Source organism: Tenrec ecaudatus, chromosome 15 (genome assembly GCF_050624435.1).
Source record: "Tenrec ecaudatus isolate mTenEca1 chromosome 15, mTenEca1.hap1, whole genome shotgun sequence".
In the NCBI taxonomy this organism is placed as follows: Eukaryota; Metazoa; Chordata; class Mammalia; order Afrosoricida; family Tenrecidae; genus Tenrec; species Tenrec ecaudatus.
The window spans coordinates 31486633-31505935 of record NC_134544.1 but is presented as its reverse complement, the minus strand read 5'-3'; positions in this window follow the sequence as shown (position 1 = coordinate 31505935).

Sequence of the window (19303 nt, the reverse complement as noted above, 5' to 3'; positions counted from 1 at the left end):
TTAGAATTCTGCATTTGCCTTGAGTTCTCTGCAGTTCCATCTCCAGTTCCAACTACTAGGAATGTGATGACATCATTCAATTTAGCTCATAGATCCTCTTTCACTTCTCTGTCACCTGTTCCTTCACTTAGCCTCCCAGCTGCTGATGTCCTCTTAGAATAAGGTGGCCGCCAAAGGACATCAGAGATTGACCCCTCCTCCTATGTTTAAAATCTCAGTCATAAACTAGGTCTGTAACTTCAAATGTGACTAGTAGCTTATCTGTGTCTCAGTTTACATGACTGAACAAAGAGGCCTATGTCCCTACTTCCCTCAAAAAATCTGTAAAAATTGAACATAATAAGTACTATGGTATGAGTGTATTTGTAAACATATCCTTGCCATCTATGAGGATATCTAAATGCTAGCCCTTCTATTACACTTCTTGTTCTGGACCTTATCACAAAATGACCTACTTCTATGCACTTGCTTAATTACTTTTATCTATCATGTTAATTAGCTAAGGGTACTTAAGTGATAATTGACATTAGTTCAATGCAGGTAAAGTATTTGCATTTAGATAGAAGATTTCAGGTATAACCTGTAGTAGAGGACCTCAGAAACAAAAACGAAACAAAACTGCTCACAGAAACATTCTAGGATGAGGGAGTACTTCCCAGAGTGTTTTCAAGATGATAGCTCTCTGATCCTCATGAGTCAGAACTGACTAAATAGCAGTGAGTTTGGTTTTTCACTTAGTCATCCAATAGTGAAACAGTTTTTGATGTCATGGTTGTTCAGATTATGATAGAAAGCACAAGAGGCTTGATGCATCATTAAACTGCGGGGCAAGAGTGACTTCAAAGCAGTGACTTCTAACACTGTGCACAAAGAACTAAACTAATCTGTTTAGACAGGAAATCTAAAATGAGGTGGGGGGACACAGGTTAGCCATGTGACCTAAGTCACTCAATGGAATATACTTGTTGAAGTGCCTGGTCTAACCTTCTCAGCCACTAGGGGTCAGAATGACACAGCACACTCACAGGACATAGACTACTGGTGATCCAACAAGGAGGGACCAGGAATCACCATTTGGAAATGGTTTGGAGCATCGTGTACAGAGAATACACTGAAAAAGCATTTGCCATATGCCTGCCAGGTCTAATTATATGTTAAAGGGCAAGATGATGCAATTGGCAGAGAGGCTTGCTCTAGCTGATTTCTCCACTCCTATTTTTTTTTTCTCTTCCCACATAGGACACCTCTTGGAACTAGATTTGAAAGAGAATCTCCCCCATGCCAGGGGGCAGGTGTCCGACAGCTACTATGCCAGGACAATTCAACACTGAAGAGCTGACAGTCTTCTGGGGAAATGAGATTAAGAGAGGCTATCGTTAACTTGTAGAAAGCCTTCATAAATACCATATATCTATCTTCCAAAAGACAAAATAATAAAATGGTATAGTAAGAGAAAATAAACAATGAGAAGTTGTCAATGCCCCCAGCACAATTACATATAGTTTGAAAAAGAATAGTGGGTACTATACGTGTCTAACTAAAATCTTTTAGCTCACTGGAAGAAGCTGTCCATGATTGTTCTAGACTGTCAAGGAGGTTCCTGTAATTGTTTGTATTATTACAAATAAACACTAGGCTACTCATGAAGCATGCTTGACTAGCTGATCTTTAGTACCGTTTGGTCTGATTACTGGAAGGTGGCTCAAGTGTGCCCCTTGAATGAGGGTTCCCCAGAATCCAGCCTCTCTGCTCACTTCCAGGACTTCCTCTGTGTTGGTTCTGCTCTCTTGCGCCTTGCAAAATCTAGTCATAGAAAGTAATTGGAGGACCCAAATGTATTTCCCCCAGCCTCCCATTTTCTAAAAAAAATTTTTGGCATAAACTTAATTCCTTGACATTTGCTTTACCCCCTTTGTTATATTAGCAACCACCAGTTTCCTTTTTCTTTAGCTCTATTCAACTAAATCGCATTTGTGTATGGTCAAACAGAAAAATTCACAATTGACAAAGAGGTTATTCCCATATAAATTAATACACATTATTTCATAGCCCCCATGATGACTAGGAGTGTGTGTGTGTGTGTGTGTGTGTGAAATGTGTATTGATCATTTCTGATTGTTTAATAGTACATGATGTAAGTCAGACAGACTCTTGGTTTCTACTCTACATAGGACTATTTTGTTAGAGTGTTTGCAATAATGATGTATCCCTGGTGGTACTGTCATGGGACCAATGGATTGCTCCTGCAAAATCAGTGTCTCACACCTAGCAGCCCCTCTACAGGAGAAAGGTGAGGTGAGCTGTTCCTCTAAAGATTTACGAAGCCTCTGACACCCTTCAAACACTTCTCTAAGGCTCAGCGAGGAATCGATGGCATTGGGGTTTTGTGGGCAAATATATTTAACTGTATGAGAATTCCATAATCAAATATATTTTATTATTTACAGGCAATCCCGGGGTCACTAATGTCTGACTTAAGGACAACTCCTATGTGCGCCCCAATGTTATGTAAGTTTGTCCTCACTTTGAAACACTGAAAAGCACCCTTACTACCAGCAAACTCTTCACCACAATCACCTTCACTTGCTGCACGCACAGCGTTTCAATCTCTGACGTCTGGGAGGCTTTTCTCGCACTAAAGAGGTGCTACATAAGGAGCTGGGAATGGCATTGCCTGGTCTACTTTCTCTACGTGTTTTTGAAGACACAGCTAGAAAACGGTCTTCTTTGGGATCCAGGGACTGACTGTTTGCACCAGCCGTATCTGAGATTATCCCCTTGGAATTTTTCATTCATGTTAACATATGGAAGGCCTGAGAGGACTCCAGTTATTCAAATATCAAGTAATTCCTGTGGATCATTTAATAGCTCATTGCTTCTTTAACGCTCTTTAGAAAACCAGGCTAGAGAGAGATTCCAAAATATTTGGAATCTACCACTCACAAAGTTTCCCTGCTCATGCTGCTTAGAGACAAGGCCAAACAACCAGCAAGGACAAACGGCCCCGTCCCAGAATGGCTTCAGCAATTAGCACTGTGCTTGATGAACTTTGCATTTCTGGGCAGCCCGAAGCCCCAACCACAACTCTGTGGTCCCACTGGAAGCCAAGGTACCCTGGAACACAGTACAATGAACATGACTTGCTCAAATGTGTTTAGACGTGGTTTGAGTGTAAAGCTTCAAGCCTGAGCAAGATACAGCACTGTGCCTTCATTTGTCTCAAGCTTCAGCTCCTTGCTGCCCCTCTCTCAGCTGCTGGCATTCAAATGGACTTTTTGCATGTTATAATAGCAGTTTCTGTCGTGTTGTGAGCATTGTCCACCGAGACCATGCTGTGATTTTCTGCTGATGCATGAGATAGAAGAAAGTGTCCCAGAAAATGCACCACTTATTCCAGTCATTTTGCTTAAAGGACACTCAAGTGTGGGCAAAGTCGTTAGAGAAAATGACAGAGCTGTGCTGTGCGCTGCCATCAGGAATTGCTTCCTCATCAGAGGCCCAATTTTAAGAAACTTAACCAAAAACCCATGTGCTCTTCTGCTTTCTGACAGGAAAAAAAAACCCTGAGTTACAAGAAATCCAAACTAAAAGGTTGAGTGAGATTACTTTGAGGGAGAGACAGAAGAAATGAAGAAGAACAACTTCGTGATGCAAAGCCCTAGGCAGGAATGCCTGGGTTTGAAAGATGACAATGAACTTGATCTAAAAAGGCATCAATGACCTTGAAATGTCTACTGAATCCTTGATGTTCTTTCTAGGAACATAGAAAAGATGAAGAATAAGAATACAGAAAGAAAAAAATTTCAAAAGAATACAGAAAGAGAAAAATATGAATCATGGTTTCTAAGAATGAGAAGTTTATAATAAAGAAGGTAAATACAAAGAGAGAAACATTTTCATATTTCTCAACATATATTCTGTGGAACAATCATTTATAAGGTGCTAATAGATGTCATGGGAGAAATAAATGAAATGAAACTTAACAGAGTGTCCCACTGATCTTGAGGCTAGTAACTCAATGCTTACCCAACAGCATGTATAATTTTATGTCCAATCTAGTTACCTATGCAATTTTGGAAAAGTAGTCATCTATTCCTGAATTATAGCTTTTCCATCGGTAAAAACCAGAGAAGCTGACTGAAACGAAGAAGAATGCGGTGTCAGGATTGTAGGAAGACTAACAACAACGTGTGACATGCAGATAACAGGACCATGCTGGCTGAGAGTAAGGAGGACTTGAGGCACAGGCTGATGAAGTACAAGGATTGAGGTCTCCAGTATGAATGATAGCTCAATGTAATGAAGACCAGCCTCTTCACCATTGCACCATTACATAACATCATGGTAAATGGGAAAAGATTAAAGTTTTCAAGGATTTTTGTCTTGCTTGGACCCACAAACAATGCTCATAGAAGCAGAGTCAAGAGATCAAGAGATGTATTGCATTAGGTAAATCTGCTGCCCAACACCTCTTTAAAGTGTTGAGAAGTCAAGTTCTTTGAAGGCTACGGTGCTGTGGACTCCAGCCATGGAATTTTCAATTGCCTCATGTGCTTGTCAAAGTTGGACATTGAATAAGGTAGACCAAAAAGAAAATCAATTCATGTGAACAATGATGTCGGCTAAGAATATCGAGAGTACCATGGATTGCCAAAAGAGCAAACAGATCTCTCTTGGAACAAAGATAGTCAGAATGCTGCTTAGAAGGAAGGATGGTGAGACTTTGTCTCACATATTTGGATATATTAACAGGAAACACCAGCCCCTGGAGACGTCATGCTTGGTAAAATAGAGGGGCAATAAAAAAGAGGAAGACTCTACAGGAGACGGATGGACCCAGTAGCTGGGCAATGAGTTCACACATAAGAATGGTTGTGAGGATGGTGCCAGACTGCATAGCGCCGTGTTCTGTTGTACACAGTTGGGACAGACTCCATGGCATCTAACAGCTACATCTGAAAAACAAGGAAATCTTCCAAGATGGCCCCAGAGGCTTCTCTTAGCACAAACTAGAACAGTGCTATTCCACCAAAGTAGGTCCATCTTTGCTAAGCCACACTTTCTGAGAGGAAAAAGGAACAGAACAGAGGAAGTTATGCCACAGGAACACTAATGAAAGGAAGCTGGAGCACCCCTGCTAAGTTAAAGCAAAGCAGACTTCACGATAAGGATGATTGATTATCAAAGATTAAGCAGATGATGATGACTAGGTCAGTTCTCTCAGAAGATATAATAACATTTGCATCTAAAAAGAGAGTATCAAAACACATGGGGCAAAACTGATAGGCTGAAAAGGAGAAACTCACATATGTAATTGGCGGTTTCAGCCTCCCTGTCAAGAAGCAATAAATCAATCCGATGAAAAATCAGTAAGGATATAAATGACCGGATTAGCAATACCTATCAAATCAATCAAACTGAAATCTCCAGCCATGACAATGCTTATTTTATTGAATAGACTTATTTTATGGAATACTAGATCATGCAATGATTTCATGCTTACACTGAAAAGGGCAATTGTGAAACCTAGGGAGCAACTATATATCATGCACACACTGATATGCATGTATACTATGTGCATATAAGTGAGAGCTTTAAAATCTTTATATAAAAACAGACTTGAACGATAATGGACTTTTCCAGGAGCTTTTGGAAGTCCTTTCATATGCGCACACGCACGTATCTTCTGAACCAAGTGCAGACAACACTGATGGGACAATTTTGTTTTCACAACAGACTACCCCAAATCAATATGATAATTGTGACTCCTGTACTTAATGCTAATTAGTCAAGGTTGGTGTTTAAGATAAAATCTATCTGTAAACATAAAGCTACATTACTGTACACATGAGCTATCAGACTGACGGAGGGTAAAAACATCCTCAAGTTATCTATCAGGACAGACAATTAATAGAAAACTGAGAGCTCATGGCCTATAACTAACATTTACCTGGTTCCTCGGTTTTTCAGTCACCCCTCTCCAGGATGCTTTATGCATGCAGCAAAGCATTTAATGATCCTAACAGGCATACGAGATACCCATTCTTAGCATCCTTACTTTACAGAGGAGACAGCAAAAACCCAAAGGAGTAATGCATGGATCCAGGATCTAACTTAAGCAAAAGTAAGAAAGTTTGACTTTGAATAAATGGGAAATGGAAACACAGGGAATCTAGGACAGATGAACACCTCAGGGTCAGCGGTGAGAGTGGCAATACCGGGAGGGAAGTGGGGTAGAAAGGGGGAACCGATCTCGGGGATCTACATATAGCCTCCTCTCTGGGGGATGGGCAACAGGAAAATGGGTGAAGCGAGATGCCGGGCAATGTAAGATAAGATAAAATAATAATTTGTAAATTATTAAGGGTTCATGAGGGAGGGTGGAAGCAGGGAGGAATGGGGGGAAGGAAAATGGGCTGATTCCAGGAACCTAAGTGGAAGGCGAATTTTGAGAATGATGAGGGCAGAGTGTATAGGGTGTTTTACTCAATTGATGCATGTATGGATTGTGATAAGAGTTGTGTGAGCCCCAATAAAATGATTTAAAAATACATTTAAAAAACTTTCACAAAATCTCAACAAACACTTAAACAAATCTGTCTTCTTATTCACTAGGAACTTTTATCATGTAGCGTTTCTTGGATACTGAAGCATGTTTCTTGATCTTCAGGCTAATTTGATATCAAAAGCCTTGCTAACAAATGCCTCTAAATTATTTAAATCTTGTCAATAAATCTCTTTCTACAGCAATCCACAGTGACTTCTTCACTGTTGACAGATCATTGGGGAAAAAAAATTATACACTAGACATAGATGGTTTTTTTCAATCTTTGAATCATCAAGACATATTTCATTCCTTTGACTTCTTTGAAATTTTACCTTCATATTACAAAAGATAAAAATTCTTAAGATATGCAACTGTGATTTTTATTTTCTCTGAAATTAATCTCCTTTTATTTGTAAATTAAAATTAGAAAGTATGCTTCCAAAATGTCTTCATAAGTAATACCTCTGAAAATTGGATTTTTCAAATAATTTATTTGAGAATAGTGTAGACATTTGATCAAAGTAATTTGATATGAAAAATAAAGTTAAAAATATCACATATATATGTATATATACATACATACATAGATATAGATATAGCTCTTCACTAAGAAAACACAATTCTATCACTCACTTAGAGATTGAAAACTCCCTCTTGACAACTGTCTTCAAATTCCAAGTTAGGACTCCCATTTGATGTAAATACAAGAAAAATCCTTTGGTAATCCTCAAGAGTTTAATACTTTATAAATTCACCTCATAAAAATGCTTAATAAGAGAATCTCTAATTAGCATTTTCTCAAAAGCTTGAGTTTGTATTAACTACCACAGATTGTAACGCAGAATCACAGTTCAAGTCAAGAATTGTTTAAACTGAAAAGGGACAAGATTTAAAGTATCTCAAAAGCAAAAGTAATATGTGGAAATGTTAAATTTTAATGTAATTTATAGTGGTGAAAAAAATTTTAAAAATAAAGCTAAAATGCCTAGATACAAGATTCGTTTGTTATGTAAAGTATTTCAGCTTGATAAAATGCTATGCAAGGTCATTCACATCGGGCTAAATGGACAAACAGAAACCAGCTGTACACTCCTGCACACCCTTAAAACAGAAAAGGAAAGAAACCCCAAAGTTTTGAAACAACTTTGAAGACATTGGATACAGGCAAGAAGGACAATACTCCTCCAGGAGATGAACAAGGTGACTGAGATGATTGCCCCAACTGCGTGTTTCAATAGAGTTTTAGATGTCCCAGACAGATCCCAGAGGGGCTACCTATGTTGAACAGCTAGAACTAAAAGCGCAGGAAAACCAAAAAACAAACTCGCTGGCTGAGACCATGCTGACTTGTGCCAAACCCTCTGTGGGTTTCCAAGACTATAGCTGTTTGAAACGTAGGAAGCCCCATCTGTCTTCCGCGGAGCTGCTAATGGTTATGAACTGCAGACTATGAGGCTTGCGGACCAACGTGTGAGCACTTCATCACCTGGGCTCCTCCAAAGGGAATATATATACATATATAATTCACAGCTCAGAGCTGCATACAGAGAGAGTCTCGGGAATGACAGAAGACCTTTCTGATTATTAAAGAGAGTTCTGATGAGGTTCTGTTTGTGAGGGAGCAGCTACCCAGGCTGGTGGATGAGGGAAGGAAACAAAACCAATTGCGTTGGCACAATGGTGCAAAGACATCACAAGGGAGGGAGACTCACCAGGAACATCGGCCCAAAGCTGACACCTTTAAGGAGGTCAAACATACCTCCACTGTCCACCCTCCTCCACTGCCAAACGTCTTACCAATTCTGACACTAGTTGTTTCTCCCACAACACTACACCCCTTGGCTAGTTTGATCATTTTTGAGTGGCCACATAGAGCTCACAGACCATACTCACAGTTCTGGGTTTTATTAGAAAAAATACCATGTTGCAACTCAGGATCAGAATGCATGTACAAAACACCTTCATTCTTGAGTACAGGTAAGCTCTATACACTTGTGTCAGCCATGGAAGGCTCCTCTCAGACTCAAGGCCAGGCTCTGTTCAGTCATCTGATGCCTGAACACCCATTGTAGCTGCCTTGCTCTGTGTACTGGGAAGCTTACCCGGCCTTCTCTCACCGGTCCCTGGTTCTGTTCCCACTGTTTCTCCGCTGCTGCTTCTGTGTTATCAGGGATGCAACAGCTCCCTCTCTGTCTCTTAGGTGGTTCTCAGAGTAGGGATCCTCGCTCCAAAAAACATGCTCTGGTCCTGGCTCTTTTCTCTTGGGGGTAGGGCGGTCCTTCTTCCAGCTTTGGATATTGTCTCATTTTAAGTCCAGAAGAAAAGTAAAAACCAATCAATGTCCTTATTAGCGTTCTATGTACCTTATTAGCATGTTCTGATGTTGCTTTTTACTCCTGTAAAGAGTTACTGACTCAGAAATCCACAGGGGGCAGTTCTACCTTGTTCTATAGGATTGCTATAAATCAGGATCAACTCAGTATAGTTTTTTTTTTTGGACTACCACAACATTGCCATACAGCTAATTTTCATTGTTCGCAAGCTATCCGATCGCTTTGATGGACCAAAGGCATCTTATTTGCATGGTTCTTGCCAATCATGTGGGTTGTTCCAAGATCATACATGGCTAAAAAAAGGGGTCATGCTAAATAATTCACCACACCATGAGAATAATAAAAGAAACAGGGCCTATAGCTCATACAGGGTTAGAAAAAGCTTTTGGTCCCAAGCCAGCCATGAACTCCTCACAATTAAAGGGATATTAGGCAAAAGATAAAATATATAAAAAATTTGCCCCAGTAGTGAAGAAGAATTAGTTCTACACTAAATACTGCTCTAGTTCTGCTTAATAAACAGGAAAACAAACCCTGAAAGATTAAGTGTTTTTAAGTAACTCAACTCTATCCTAAAACAAAGTTCTAAAATATTTAAAGGAATACAGAAGAAAACAAACCATAAACCTCTCAAATACTCCATAAATAATAGAAAAATTATTGGGCAACAACAACAACAAACAACAGGAAAATACTACCCATAAAGAGGGGGGGGGAATCAGTTAATTAAAACTGAAAGGGGATTAACAGGCAGAGGCATTAAAAGTTATTACAACAGTATTCCATATGTGCAATAAGTTAGATGAGAGGTTTAATATGTTAAATAAAGGCATAGAACACTTTAAGGAAATAATTCAAATGAAATCTCAAGAGCTGAAAACTATAATGTTTGATATTAAAAAAATGCACTGGGTGTGATTAATGGCAGATGAGATATGGAAAAGGCAGTTTGTGAATTAGAAGACTGCCACAGGAAATATTTAGGTTGTTTCATAAGTACTGGACAGGGCATCAATGTGCAGAGGTACAACTTTGTGTAGTATAATATATATGCAATTAGAGTTCTAGAAGTAATTTAAGGAAAGCAAAATTTATTTAAATTTGATGGGAATTATAATTTGTAAATCCAAGCTGCTCAAGTATAGGAATATGAACAAAACTGCACAAGGACACATCAGATTTATAATACTGAAAACCAAGATAAAACACAATTTTAAAATGTATTTAGGAAAGAAAAAACTTATTTTAATCATAAAAATAATGGTAAGTTTAATAACATATTTTCTATAAGGAATAATACTAGTGAAAAGGAAGTTAGCAATGGAATAATAAATTATAAAAATATTATACATTATATATTCTAATTTATAATATATAATTATGGTAGTTATATAATCTGTTGTCAATTTGTGAGGATTAAGACTGTAGGGGTGGACTCTAGCCTATCAATCAGAATACAGCCACTGAGGCCTCTGTGTGTATGGCATTCTCCGGAGGGTTCTGGGAACTCTGGTATCTCCTCCTTGGAGGCAGAAGACTCTGCTCAATCCTAATTTTTTTACACAGTTAAAATATTTTGCTAAAACCTTAGAACAAAATAAAGAACATTTTTGAAACACAAATTTTTAAATGATTCAACAGCTGCACTGAGCCACAAGGAAAAAATTGATGCTAAATGGAAATACAGATCTACACAGAAATCAAAAACTAATAGTTAAGAAATGTTTAGTGAAAGAAATCAATAAACACTGAAGATTGTTAATGAAGCTGGGAAACAGAAATGGTAAAAGGTCAAAAGAAAACAACACAAAAATATTAAATGTATTATATCATAAAATTACCCCCATATTAAAATAATTCAAATGTTTCTGAAACTGTATTGAAAAAAAAACATACAACATAAACCCCAACCCATGCTATGATTTTATGTTGACTCATCATGATCTTAAAAGACAGAGTAAAACTGCCTTGTAGGTTTCAAAGCCATTCAGTGGTTATTGAAGCAGTCTGCTGTGTTTGTGTCACACAGATGGGCTGGTAGATTTGAACCAGTGACTTTTTTGTTAGAAGCAAACACTTAAAATACTGCACCACTAGGGCTTCTTAAAAAAAAAGTGGTGTACTAGAAAATATGAATGCAGAATTAAGTCACTTTCTAATAATATTTCTAGGCTTAAAAGAAAATGAAAGAGAAAAGATCTGGGGTAAGTAGTTAAAAACAGCAAGTAGAATATAGGGGAAATTATATTAGCATCATATTTACAATGTTATACAATAATAAAATGTAAAGAAATATTTTTAAAATCACTTTATTGGGGGCTCATACAACTCTTATCTCAATCCATACATATATCCATTGTGTCAAGCACATTTGTACATTTGTTGCCATCATCAGTCTCAAAATATTTGCTTTCTACCTGAGCCCTTGGTATCAGTTCCTCATTTTTTCTCCTCCCTCTACCAACCTCTCTCCCTCATGAACCGTTGATAATTTATAAATTATTATTTTTCATATCTTACACTGTGCGATGTCTCCCTTCACCCAATTTTCTATTTTCCATCCCCCCTCACTTTTCTATTGTCCGTCGCCCAGTGAGAGTGTTATATTAGATAATTGTGATCCATTTAACCTTATAAAAGTATTTAAGATAGTCAAATCTTTTACATCAACCCCCCCCAAAAAACAAAACAAAGGACAAGGACAAGAACAATGATGGGGAGCAAAAACAACAAAATGCAAAAACAGCCTATTAACATGCACAAAATTACGCCATATTAATTTGTGATGCTTTCTTAACTAATTTATTAAAAATAATTTTGATATCTGAAACAATATACATCAATAGGATTGAATATGAGCACTAACTCCATAGTGGTTTAGAGATCTAATTTTGAACACAGGTTTAAAATGGGAGAGAACCGCATTTAAAAGCTGCATAAACTGTCAACAGAAAAAGATGAGTCAAGCCCCATACAAATGCTTCTGCACAAAGGAGCCAACAAGAATGAGCAGTGCATTATTTCATATTATTCTTATTGCCAATTATAGCATGCCAACAAAATTTACTCAAAATACACCATCAAAAGGGGTAAGGGAATGGCAACTCACTGCCATTGAGTCAATGCTGACTCATACCAATACTCTGTGGCTGTCTGAGCCTGTCACTGTTCATGGGAAAAGAAAGACCAGTCTTTCTTCTGTGCACTACCAAGCTGTAGTTTTCAAATAGCAACCATGCTGATCATAGGCCAATGCATAACCACTACACCACCAGGGTTCCATCTAGAGAACAGCAAAGTTCTGAATAAAAGCAACAAGAACAAAACAATATAGTTGAATGAAAGTGCCAAATCAATCTAACTTCACCACTGGGGATTGGTCAGTTTTGCCATCATATTAAGTAAAAAATTAGCTCTCCGAAATGAGAAATCATAATAATCAAGAAAGAAGAACCATGTGTGGAGTAGATTCAATGGAAATGAACATCTCTGCATGGAGAAACCTTCTTACCGCTGGGACCTACCATTTCTATTGCTCCCCATTCTTGGAGCTAGTGAAGTAGGAAATGTCAGTGACACTAATCACCAGGTTTCCATCAATTCCTGGAGCTGTGCTTTTTGGCTAATGCCTGAAGGGCAGCTGGGACTTACTCCTTCAATGCCATTGACTTTTGGGCCAGTGCTACCTCTTAAAATGTTTGACTATCTGCTACATCTTTTATATTCAGTTCCTCTGTGTATTTCTTTGAGGTATGACCTGTCTCTTATATTCATTAAAGATGTTCTAACAAAGTTCATTGTCTTTCGAGCCAGCACTCTTCGCATTGCCTGACCTAGCGTTCTTGACATGTAACTGTGCAAAAGTCACCAGGCTGCCATTTGACTGCCAGATGTTGGATTTGTCATCCACTGCCACCTCATGAGCCAAAAGAGGTCTGCAGATTGTCACTAGAACCGTGGATTTGGGCCTTGTCAGCCCCCCATGATGTTTAGCATTTCCTTGACATATGTCTATCATCTCTATCTATCTATCTATCTATCTATCTATCTATCTATCTATCTATCTATCTATCTATAGTTTTACTGGAGAGAGCCCTGTAAAAACAGGAAGACAAGTCTTACCTCAATTTAAAAACAAATAAATTGTTCTTTGACTAAATGTGAGATCTAATCAAAGTCACTTCAATAGTATAAGCTGATCTACCATCATTCTGTTTTCCACATCCCAGGCAAGTTCTGTCATCCGATCTCCTAAATTAATGAAGCTTCACTCAAGTGAAAATATATTCACGCAAAACTCATTTACATGAGGGTCTGAATGCCATCCTTGGCTCTCAGAGAAGAAACCCAGTGAAGGTGTGAGTCATGTATCATAGCCTGGAAAGGCTATGGAGTCCTGCATTTTTGATGATTCCAGTCTTTCAAGACACAAATGAGGAGGTAAATGGGCTATAAGATGTTGTATTCACTTCATTGTCTTTCATTATTGAGCAATTCAAGCTCATGAAACTTTCTAGGTCAGAATATTTCTTGGATAGGAGAATGAGCCACCAGCACTAAGGAAAAAAAGCCTAGGCTTCATCATTTTGTCATATTAATCAATTAAAATAATAGGCTCCCAGCAATTTGCTTTCCATCATAGTGCATTGCCAATCTTCTAAAATATATGTAGCCTCTCCTCTATATGGTTTAATATTCGGTCCAGTGAATTGAACAACTAAATAATTATCCAGTTAGTTGAATCAGGATGGACTATTGATCTATTTAGTATTACCTAAAATGTATCTGTTAAATTAAAACGTATTGAAGGCCTGAGGGCTATTTGACTATGCACAAAACCTGATAAATTTTGTATCTCTAGAATTTATATATCTATCTTTATAATAAAAAGTGGGAATCTTCTCTGCTGAGGTGTGTTCATAAGTAGAAAGAGGAATCTTACTGTCCTTATGTTACTGATGACTAAATGGCCCTATAGAAAGGAGAGAACTGCCTCATGGGTTGTAAATCTTTATGGACATACCCTCAGTCCTATGGAGTCTCTGCAGTGGCTGGTGGGTTTGATCCGTTTACCTTTCATTAACCAAGCACTTCACCATTGCCTCACCAGGACTCCTTTCCTCTTAGATCAAGGTTTGCAAATTTTGCTGCCCATTAGAATCACTGGGGAAGCTATTTAAAAAGGAAAAACTCAGCCCATCCCTGTGATGCAGTGAATTGCTTCCTGCTGCCCTATAGCCAGAGTCCTCCATTGCATATGGTAGCTCCTCCACTCCAAGCTGTGGCCCCAGTCTCCTTTGGGACTGAGTTGTCTGTGAGTCAGAGGCCGGGATGTTTCTTAAGTCTTCACCTTACTAAAGGGTGTGATTCAAGTCATGATTTTCACTTCTGTGGCATTGTGGTCTGCGAATTTTGGGCCATTTTGCATTCTGTGGTAAAACAGTAACTGACTTCCTTTCGTAACTTACTCCCTTATTAGACAAAATTTCAGCTCTTTGCTTAATTAAAAAACAAACATAAACAGTAGGCTGTGTTCAAGAACTGCCTGAGATCACACCTGGGCTTTCCAAGAAGGACTGTACTGACCAGCATATCCTTAGCCTAACTACTTGACGTCATGAGGTAGCAAACCCACCCTCATCAATGGCCCAGATGTGAGCCAAATGTTAATTTTATGACTCCCTTTCCTACCTGAGGATGCAGAATCAACTAGCTCTTGTACTAACTCATCAGTTAGAGGGCCAGAAGATACTAATACAAGAAGTCTGGCCCGGATTCAGAGAGCTATCAGGAAAAGGTAATCTCAGGGCCCCCTTTTGGCTGGCCAACCAAGAATTTCTGTTATTTTAGGCAATTTAGCATATCTGTAGCTATGCCAAACAATGACCAGCTTCCTCAGGCCTGTGAGTCACATCCGATCTTCTGGCCTGCCAATTTGGACTCACCAGCTTCTGTAATCACATGAATGAGGCAAGACCTCCAGACCATATAGGTCTGCAAATTGGCTTGAGACCCATATGTGGCTCTTTTGGTACCTAGATATGACTGTGAAGTAAAATTGAAAATCAGAATAAAACGATCATGGTTTCACTTATAAACATTTTAAATGCTATTATTCAGATAATGGTGATTTCATTTATAAAAAATTGAGTTATAGCTCTGGGATAATGTTTAAGTTGTTGTGAGTGACAGGATTGGATATTCCCTCTCAAGTTTGCCACCTCAGCTCCATTCCTAGTGCTTGAACAATGGATGCAGAAATTGCTGTCCTCCACACCCCAGGGACTAGTTCCTTGCTTCGTCGTGAGTTCAATGAGACATGGCAGCAAACTAGGGAACCCTATGATGGTGACATAGTGGGTCTGCATTGGGCTGCTAACTACAAGGTCAGCAGTTTGAAACCAGCAGCTGCTCCACAGAAGAAATAAGAGGCTTTCTAGTCTTAAAGAGTTACAGTTGTCTCAACCCACAGAGGCAGTTCTACTCTGTGCTGTAGGGTCCTGTGAATGGAACATGACTTGGTGGCAGTCCATTTGGTTTGAGTTCAGAAGGTGAGAAGGAGATGTCTAAAGGGATGAAGAGCTGCTAACATCCGAAAAGATGAGGTGGTACAGAATGATGGGAAAGGCCAAGCTTCAGGATATGTTCAGCCTCCACCTCATAGGGACCAGTCTTGTGTTCAACCTTTTAGGAAAAAGCTTGTATTATTTATTGCATTATTCATGCTATATTCCAAATCAATTAAATATGACATCATGAGGTGAACTCTGGATATCACTATCACCTTAAAACCCCACCGATGGTTCTACTATGCAAATAAAATGAATAATCATTGTCCTAAATTCTCTTGTCTAAAGAAAATGTAGGCTCTTTCTTTCCTCTAACTCGGGGGTTGTCAACCCGTGGGTCGCGACCCCTTTAGGGGCTGAGTGACCCTTTCACAGAGGTTGGCCGATTCATAACAGTAGCAAAATGACAGTGAAGAAGTAGCAATGAAAATAATCTTATGGTTGGGGGGGTCACCACAACATGAGGAACTGTGTTAAAAGGGTGGTGGCATGAGGAAGGTTGAGAACCACTTCTCTAACTGGATACATTCTGTCTAAGCATGGACACGAAGACTTCAAAAAGTTCATGGAAAGATGGAAGGACAAGCTAAGAGGGTTTTTCCATGAACTTTTTGAAGCCCCTTGTATATTTTCTTGTCATTATTGTTTGTGAAAATCGGCTCACTGATAGCTTGGTTTATCTGTGGACCGTAGCTTACATGTGTCCAGTTTATCCTTAGTCTAATGGACCAGACCACATTAAATCAATGACCAAATACCCACGCTCCTATCGCACTCTTCCCCATGCAAGCTCAACTCTAACCTTCCTTTACTCAGAATCTCCTCCAAGCAGTTTCAGGTCCTCCATATAGACTTTCATGTCTGCCTTTTCCCTTTGAACCTTGTTCATTTCTATTTTCACCAGCACTTTCATTTTAAATTTTGCTGTGGTTCGCCTTGTCTACTGCATGCCCCTCAACAAATCTGATGAGATATTCTTGGCCTAGCCTCACATCCCTATTATTCAACTCCCGTAAGAAAGTTGTTTTCACGCAGTTCAACCTAGTCCCAAATCAAGGTGCTCTTTGGAGATTCAGCCAAGATGACAAGAGAGGTGAATGTGGCTCTCAGTATAGAGATTTTCAGCTTGCTGCTGATTCTTATTTCAGTAAGGAAAACAGCCAAGTCATTAGCAGCCATTTGCCTTCAATTAGAGTCCCGGGGAGGCGCATGCTGTTAACAAGCCTGACTACTAACCAAAAAGTTGGAGATCTGCGTCCACTCAGAGAGGTTTAAAGAGGAAGACCAGGCAACCCACCGGAAAATTAGTCATTGAAGACGCCTGGGGCACTGTGTTATTCTGACACACATGTAGTCACCAGGAGCGGCCATCGACTCCATAGTAACTGATCCTGGGGTGTTAAAATAGAAGCTCTGAGATTATTCTTCTAGGACTTCACATCAGAGCTTCAAAGAAGTCCATTCAGGTTTGGCTCTCTGCTGAGAATTTGCATTTCCACCCCAGATATACTGAATCAGAATGTGTATTTTAACAAGCTCCCTGGGGTTTCAAAGACCTGCTTGAAAAAGACTAAGACAGACAGCCAAACTATGAAAATCCGCTGGAGCCATGTTTTGCATTCTATCATAAGTCTGAGCTCCAACGTGCTTAAGTGTGAGACATGCCAAAGCTTACATGTTACCAGCTAATATCATAGTTCTTCCATGAGATGGATTGGCACAGTGATTGCAACCCTGGGCTGAAGCATAACAATTGGGAGGATGGCCCAGGACCCTGCAGTGCTTGATTCTGTGGTGCATGGGGTTGCTATGATAGGAGCCAATGATCTAAGGAGCCCTGGTGTGAGTTGCTAGGTGATAGTTGGCAGTTCAAACCCACAAGCAACTTTCAGAGAAACAAAAGAGGCTTCCTGCTTCTGGAGAGATGGTACAACCTCAGACACTTCATATAGACTCTATATTACAGTCACCATGTGTCAGCATCCATTCGACAGCAGTGAATTACCTGTAATCCAATACATGATTTCCAAGATAAGATACCACTCACAGGTATTTGTGAAGCTGTTGTCCCATCTATTGGGCACAATGTGTTTGGTCCGGTCATGGAAAATAATACTTCAGACTTGGTGGACAGAAAGGAGTCCTGGTGTTGTAGTGGGTTGAATGTTGATCTGCTGATTGTAAGTTCAATGGATCAAACTGACCAGCCACTCTGTGGTAGAAAGATAGGACTGTCAGTGCTTGTAAATATTTAGTCTCAGAAGCCTTTGGAGCAATTTTACTCGGTGCTATAGGATCACTGTGTCAGAATCAGCTTGATGGCAGTCTGTTTGATGTTTGAGTTAGCATGGTCTGAGAAAGGACGCCTTCCATTGTGATTGGTGCTCTAGGTTATGCTGGGAATAAGGGTCATCCTGTCAAGGTAATTTTTCCAGTAAAGGTAACACTTTCAAGGTATCAGGGTCTCAGACACCTAGAATGCAATTCATAACATGGCTCCCCAACTCCAGCTGGGGAAAAAGGGTACTGAGAATAAAAGAAACCACAACCCAGGATAATTAATTCCAGACTGAAGCAGCTGGTGGCTGGTGTAACTAAGGCTCCTAAAGCCCCCAGTGCCTCAACATTCTTGAATCTGAGTAGGGACTGAGGTTACAGCTATTCATCATCATGTTTGGCTTCTCTCTTTCACTACATGTTTATGCAAATTTTGGGCAGCCTTAGGTGAGTGTGATTAGATGTCCTCGGAAAGGCAAAGAAATAAAAGAGTATTAACATTTCTTTAAGTATATAATATATGCCAGATACAAGAGAAAGTACATGTAAATTTAGTTCCATATTATAAATAAAAGTTCTGTAGCAGAGGGATTATAATATTACTCCAAACCAAAAAAGTTTTAAAGATTGGGGTCAAAACTTAATTGAAGACATTAAATGACATAGGAAAATATCTTAAAGTGCAAATTTAAAAACATACTCTCTTTTAGCAGCATTTCCAAACCCCAGGACTATATTCTACCAAATTAATTGGAAATAAGATTACCAAACAATATAATTTCTATTGTGTTTTATTTAATTATTTAAAGTCATCATACATTGCGTGCATAATAAATATTATTTGAAAAACCACCACTAGCCTAATTAAAACCAACATTTGGCTGGGACACCATCACATAATTGGAGAAATGCCGACCAAAAAGTCCGTACTTTCTTCATCACGTAATTGTATTGTTTCAGCAAACTCTTGGCTCAAAAAAAAGATAAATTGCCCTAAACATGGTTGTGCATTCCAAGAAATGTTTGCAAGAACAATCAGCTCTTTTACAGAAAATATAACATGATAGTTACACCCCCAAGAAGCCCTTGCTTCAAAATCCTTACCTTTCTACATCTCTCAAATGTGAACTATTATATCATGATTCTAGCCCAATTCTTTCAAGATTCAATTCATTCTGATTTGAAAAGAGGTCAGACTTAAACTCCACAGCAGGACTATTTCTACATACCTTGGTAAGAGATAATGAAGCTTTGCTTTATCCACTGGCTTTTTGCGTGATCATTTCTGAAGTCATCCTTCACCTGCATTCTACCTATGACATCATTTCCTCTAAATTCTACAAAGAGAGAGAGATTATGTGACTTTCCATTCATGTGAATCTAACTGGGGTCAAAGACATACCTATCAGGGAACGTAAAATATGAGCATGGCTATTGTCACATCACAATGAATAAAATCCTGATGATAAGGAAGCCCCCTTTTTTATGAGCTCAGTGATGCCCAGAAGATTCCTGGTGAAGTGTGTCCCTGAGAAGAGACAGGTCAGTGTTTTGAACCATCAGTGGCTTGGTGGAGG